The sequence below is a fragment of the Leptonychotes weddellii genome, chromosome 16 (genome assembly GCF_054177405.1).
Source record: "Leptonychotes weddellii isolate Sample4059 chromosome 16, ASM5417740v2, whole genome shotgun sequence".
NCBI classification, from domain to species: domain Eukaryota; kingdom Metazoa; phylum Chordata; class Mammalia; order Carnivora; family Phocidae; genus Leptonychotes; species Leptonychotes weddellii.
Window position 1 is genome coordinate 11,799,701 of NC_138384.1, and position 6,487 is coordinate 11,806,187.

General features: G+C 49.6%; 1 protein-coding gene across 1 annotated transcript in view; it reads right to left on the reverse strand.

Annotated features, from left to right (window-relative positions):
- ST3GAL2 (ST3 beta-galactoside alpha-2,3-sialyltransferase 2) overlaps window positions 1–6,487 on the reverse strand; it is a 49,318-nt gene that overhangs the window by 37,122 nt on the left and 5,709 nt on the right. The gene's annotated exons all lie outside the window — the stretch shown is intronic.

The following is a 6,487-nucleotide window of genomic DNA, read 5'->3' on the forward strand; positions in this document are numbered from 1 at the left end:
GAATAATGAATCATGGAACACTTCATCTAGAACTAATGATGTAATGTATGGGGATTAACATAAGAATAAAAAAAAAAAGATTGTATTTATTTATTTGCCAAAGAGAGAGAGAGAGAGCAAAAGCAGGCGGAGCGGCAGGCAGAGGGAGCAGCAGGCTCCCCGCTGAGCAAGGAGCCCAACGTGGGGCTTGATCGCAGGACCCTGGGATCATGACCTGAGCCGAAGGCAGACGCTTAATCGACTGAGCCACCCAGGCACGCCATCGAAGCCCAGAGCTCTTTCTACAATACCTCATTCCTGGCTCTGCCAAGCTGGGTCTAATCTCTGTTCACTCACAAATTGGAGGCAATGGGAAAGGAAGTCAAAATTGTGCTATTTCTCTACCTGTACCTGAAACTGGCACCATTGTCCTGGGTATCCTCTTCCAAGGGAGAGGACAGAGAGGCACAACTCTCCCCAAAAGGAAATAACCCAACCTAATCCAGAAAGTACAACAGCCTCAGAGCTACATCCTTATCCAGGCTCCACCAGGAAACAATACAGAGGAGGGTGAGCATTGGGGAAGCCAAGAGGACAAAGGCAGCACCAGGGCAGAAGCCTGCCAGAGTTGAGCCCAGTTGTTTACTGGGACCAGTTTGAAGCCACAGTGGGTGTCTCCCCCATCTCAGACAGACTCCTGCATAACACTATCCACCATGCAGATCGCCCTGGGCCACCACGAAGAAGGGACCCTTTGCCATAACCTGCCTGTCATCTCTATGACCTGCAGCCCAAGGGATGAATCACTCCTTGCGGATGGGCAGCTAAAGGGGCTAGAAAGCACCTAAAAAAAAAAACAAACCCCACTTCACACTGGAAGTGTGAACCCCACCCACATCAGATGACCTGGGTTCTCTTCTCAGTGCTTCTACCTTCTGATTTGAGGACAGTGGGCAAATTTCTCAACTTCTACTTCCTGATCTGTAAATAGAATGACTCAATGATTCTAAGTTCCATCCTACATTTCAGCAGTTAGCTTATAACAAGGTAAATTAATAAATGGCAGTTAGGGGGCGCCTGGGTGGCTCAGTCGGTTAAGCGGCTGCCTTCGGCTCAGGTCATGATCCCAGGGTCCTGGGATCGAGCCCCGCATCAGGCTTCCTGCTCAGTGGGGAGCCTGCTTCTCCCTCTCCCTCTGCCTGCCTCTCTGCCTACTTGTTCTCTCTCTCTGTCAAATAAATAAATAAAATCTTTTAAAAAATAATAATAATAAATAAAAATAAATGGCAGTTTGTCTACAGTGGCATTTCTGATATGTAAGTCAGGCCACAGAACTACTGCAAGATCTCCCAGAGTGCAAGTACACACCGTGCACAGCCTGCTGCCTGTTTTCCTTTGGGGAGCCACCTCTCTTCAAATTTCCATCTCTGTGCCATGTCACCCAGGCCTGGCTAACCAGAGCAGCAAATGTACTCAGTCACAGTACTGGGTCTAGGGTTGGGTCCTGTCGGTAGGCCACTGGGGACTACCATGTGGGAAGTAAGAGTGGCATCACCACAGAGAAGGGCAGAGTGAGAGGGATGTGGTTTGAGTCCCCGATCTTCCCGGCATGCAGCCAGCCATACACTTAGGTATGAGTCAACGGATTCCCTTTTACCAATGGGCTCTTCAGGTTGGATTTTTAGCCTTTATAATCGAGTAAGTCCAACTGATACAATCTTGCACACATGTATAGCCAGCTTCCATTTCATTTAAAGGAATTTTTTATAAGCCACAACAAAGTGAAGGTTGCCAGGGTGGAGGGGAATGGGGTAACTGGGGGATGGGCATTAAGGATGGCACTTGATGCAATGAGCACTGGGTGTTCTTTGCAACTGATGAATCATGAAATTATACCCCTGAAACTAATAATACAATATGTTAACTAAATTGAATTTATATTAAAAAAAAATTTTTTTAAGCCACTTACTATATAACTTGCCATCTGACATAGAATGACTGCCCTGAACCTGTCCCTAAAATTCCCATCCTTGATAGGTCAACCGAGCTCAGAGGCCACAAAAACAGAAGTGGTCCTGGGATTCCCAGCAGTGGTCCAGTTCTGCCCAGGACCCAAGTCCTTCTCCAGCCAGGGACTCTGCCCAGATTTGCAGACGGTGAGGGAGGCTCTGATATGCATAGTCTTCCTGGGTGGTCTGGGGTCAGCACTGTCCACTGCCAGAGTCCCTCAACCACAGGGAAGACTCAGCAGGGGAGGGTATTGTGCTTTTTGCTGCCTGGCCAGGATCCTGAACCAACAGAATCAGCCAGGGAAAGAGAATATGACCCTGACCATGGGATACAATGGGAATTCAGGACCCTAGATTCCATTCCTTGTCTGGCAATAGATTTTGAGGGATCCCCTTCCAAACCTGTTTCTCAATCTGTTAAGAGTCACATCTGGTGTTTCAAATGATGCCAGACATCACCCTGAATCCCAAACCCATCTATTCCATTCATTTCTGGATGCTACCCCTTGATGACATACTTTAGAGGACCCCAAAAAACCTCAAAACTCAACCTGCCCCAAACCAAACTCATGCATGCTCTAAGCTCCCAAACCTCTCCTCTTTCTGTATTCCTATTTCCTGAAAAAGGGACATCATCCATCCAACCCTGACACCTGAAGGCCATCTATGACCCCCTCCTTCCTCCAACCTCCCTCGGCCAACCTAGTACCAAGTCCACCTAATTTTTATCACCTAGATCTCTTGTCTTTCTACTTTTCTCTGTGTCTATCACCATCACACTATCCAAGATCTGTCATCTTTCACCTACAGTAGCCCCCGGACTGCTAAAGCCCCAGACCTACCAGAGACCTTTCCAATGCCTTCTCCACAGGGAGGCCAAAGTGATCTTTGCAAATGCAAATCCCATCAGATCCCATCAGACCCCCATCTCTGAATCCTCCCAGTAAAATGGCCAAACCTCCCAATGCTCTGGGGCAAAGGAAGGACTCCCCAAATGCCGCCTGGTCCCAGACCTGGGTGGGTGGGTGGGTGGGTGGATGGCAAGGTAATCCTGAGACCAAAATGGACCAGGCAGGTCTGGGAGTCACTGTTTAGCCCAGAGGACTGACCCCAACCTGGGGTCGCTTCCCACCCTGCGGTCAGGCTCAGAATTGGCATGGTCTTGCCAGGACTGACCCCTCCCCCAGTGCAGGCCTCATCTGACCACAGATGGGAACAGGAACTGGCGGCCAGGCAGGGGAAACCCAGCTGGGCTGAAGCCAGGGACTGTGTATTTCAGGAAGGAGAGGAGATAGACCAACAGCAGTGCCACAATAGACTGTCAGTATCTGGGGAGCCGGCTGAGAGAAGGCAGCTGTCGAGAGTATAAAACTCAAGGAGTCTAGCTCTTCCCTCTTATCAGACTGACCCTTGGCGGCCTCACAGCCAGGGGAGAACAAACAGTCATTAACAACCCCTCCCACACTTCCAGCATGTACAATCCTTCTGTGAGCAAGTCCCTGAGAAGGCCTTCCAACTCGATATTCCTGGAGGAGGACTCTGAGGCCTAGAAAGAGGCAGGGATTCGCCCTGAGTCACAGAGCATCAAACCCCTGTGGGTAGCGAAGGCAGCAAGGACCCTGTATGCATATAGCCAGACTGGGCCCTGGGCTGTGAAGTCATCGAGGGGGCCCCCTCACCAAATAATCTGCTTTCCCATTTAGAAAAGCCAAATAGGGGCGCCTGGGTGGCTTAGTCGTTAAGCGTCTGCCTTTGGCTCAGGTCATGATCCCAGGGTCCTGGGATCGAGTCCCACATCGGGCTCCCTGCTCGGCGGGAAGCCTGCTTCTCCCTCTCCCACTCCCCCTGCTTGTGTTCCTGCTCTAGCTATCTCTCTCTGTCAAATAAATAAATAAACTCTTTAAAAAAAAAAAAAAAGAAAGAAAAGCCAAATAGCCTTGCCCTGAGGCCCTGGGGTGCTCAGCCCCCAGGCCTCCACCTTGGCCTGTGCTGCAACCTGTTTTGCACAGTGGAAAGAGCAGGGTAGGCCCACAGACCCCAGATGGGTAGGAATTACTAGGACAGGTGGCTCGGGTGGAAGATGACACCCTTCAAAATACCTCACCCAGGTCTGAAGGGACGTGAGGTAGGTATCTTCTTGTTATGCATAGAAAATGCCACTTGAGAGATTAAAACACTCATTCATCCTACAAGTTTGCCCACTGCTGCTTTAAGGTCAAGCGTGAATTACTCCTCAGGCACTGAGAAAATTCTTCCATCGAACAGCTGCCACTTTGGCCTTTGGCTGAACCTTCTTGATGTAAACTGTTTACCCTACTCCCCATTTCACAGCATCTTCCTGTCTAAGGAAGACGTGGACTCCACTCCAATGGAAGAGCCTGAACAGGGTCCCCATCCCTCTCCTCACCCCCTTCATTCTCTCCTATGGTACCTAGGGTCTCTCTCTAAGTGATGCCAGAGGCTGAAAAGGCAGTTGTGGGTCTGGGGACACACCAAGCCCTCTGGGACAGGATGGAACAGAAAGAAGGCCAACCCCTGGAAACTCCCTCACAGCCTGGCAACCCCAGACTTGTATGGCTCCCTAGAGAACCCAAGAAAGAGAGGAACCAGGAGGGGGTGCTCAGGGGCTCTCTCCCTTCCCCTGCTTTGCCCATACAGCCTCATTCCCTTAGGCTGTTTTACTGGCACAGCCAAAGGACTCAGCACAGGCCTACAGAGACTTTCATTTCCTCCTGCCTCTGGTTCTAGTTCACCATCAGCATCAAAGGATTGGTATTTTGTCTTTAACTGAACTTGGGTGGGAATGAGGGTTGGAGGGAACTCCACTTACAAGTTAGGGGAGATTCAAAGTTCTACTAATGTCCCTTTCAACCCAAGGAAAGCCTGAAAAGAAGGAAGGAGGGAGTGGGGGTGAGGTTGTGGGGGTGATAGGAGTGAGAAGGGGACATCTCCACCCCATCCCCCTGTCCCCTCACCTGCACCTCTTCGTACAGCCACCTGTGATCTTCCCCTCTTCCCTACCCCTCCAAATTCCCTTTAGCCATACAAATAAATAACTTGTTGATTTTTCCTCACCAAAGCAGCTCCCCCTAGACCAATTAGCTATTTGCATTTGTTGCTGATTTTCTTCTTCAGAAGGCTACTGATCTGCCGAGGCTGGGAGGTTCTTGCCTACTCGTGGTGCTAGGACTTGACAGCTGAAGGATTCCAGAAAGGGCAGAGCAGAACCAGGACTGCTCTCTGGGGTCCTCAGGTCATGCCACAACAGCTCAGGGTCCCCTGCTCTCTCTCAAGCCCTGCAATGCTGCTCTTTTGGGAGCAGGAAGGGCCTCGCCCCCCAACCACACAGAAGTGGAGCTACTTTCAGTGTCCCTCTGGTATGTTTCCTACCCTGATCCTATGGAGGAAGAGAAGGAGAGAAAAGAGACCCTAATGGGCAAAGATGAGAACCCAGGAAGAGATGAAAAACAGAGGACTATGGGACAGAGAACAAAGCCCCTCAGGGCCGCAGACTCACAGGCTCTGGCTCCCTTCCCACCTCAGCAGCCAGTAAATTGCTTACCCTCCCTGGGCTTCCTCACTTGCAGAGTCACATGCCCCTGAAGGAAGAAGCTGGGTTGAGGATGTTTTTAACATTCAATATCAAAACCATTTTTTTGTTTTAATATTACTATACACAAATAGAAATTTAGCACTGATATCAAAATTAAAATTACATTTCTCTCAAAATGTCTCTTTTCCTTGGTTCACCTTATTAGACATGGTACTATGCACTGCATTTATAGATGGCAAATGACCACATATATCTGAATGCCAATAGCTGGGACTGAGGGAAACAGTCCTTTTCACTCCAGGAAGATGACTGTCTTTCTGAGAATCTGTGGGGATCAAGTACCCTCGGGCACAGCTCCTCCCACCCTGGCCCCAGGGAGGACCCTGATCCCTCCCTCCCATTCCTGTAAGAAAAAATTTCCCCAGTTCTCAGCTAGCAAGTTGGGGTGGCCCGAAGCCCAGCCTATACTCTGGAGCCTTAGAAGGAGATCTGTAATGGCAACATGAAGTCTCCACTGACAATATGTTGTAATTACAATAATGATTTATAAATCAGCACCAAGAAGTACTCTAGAATGGCTGGTTAGGGACACATGCAGGCGTGCCTGGTGAGCACAGCAAAACTGGAGGAAAAGCCTGCTCTCTCCAGATAGCAAGTTCAGACCCTCTCCTTCTGAAGTGTCACTTGGAGATGTCTGCCCTAATAGTTAGCAAGGACTTATTGTTAAAAAGCGTTCTAAAAAAAAAGAGAAGAAGAAGGTAGCAGGAGGGGAAGAATGAAGCGGGGGAAATCGGAGGGGTAGACGAACCATGAGAGACGATGGACTCTGAAAAACAAACTGAGGGTTCTAGAGGGGAGGGGGGTGGGAGGATGGGTTAGCCTGGTGATGGGTATTGAGGAGGGCACGTTCTGCATGGAGCACTGGGTGTTATGCACAAACAATGAA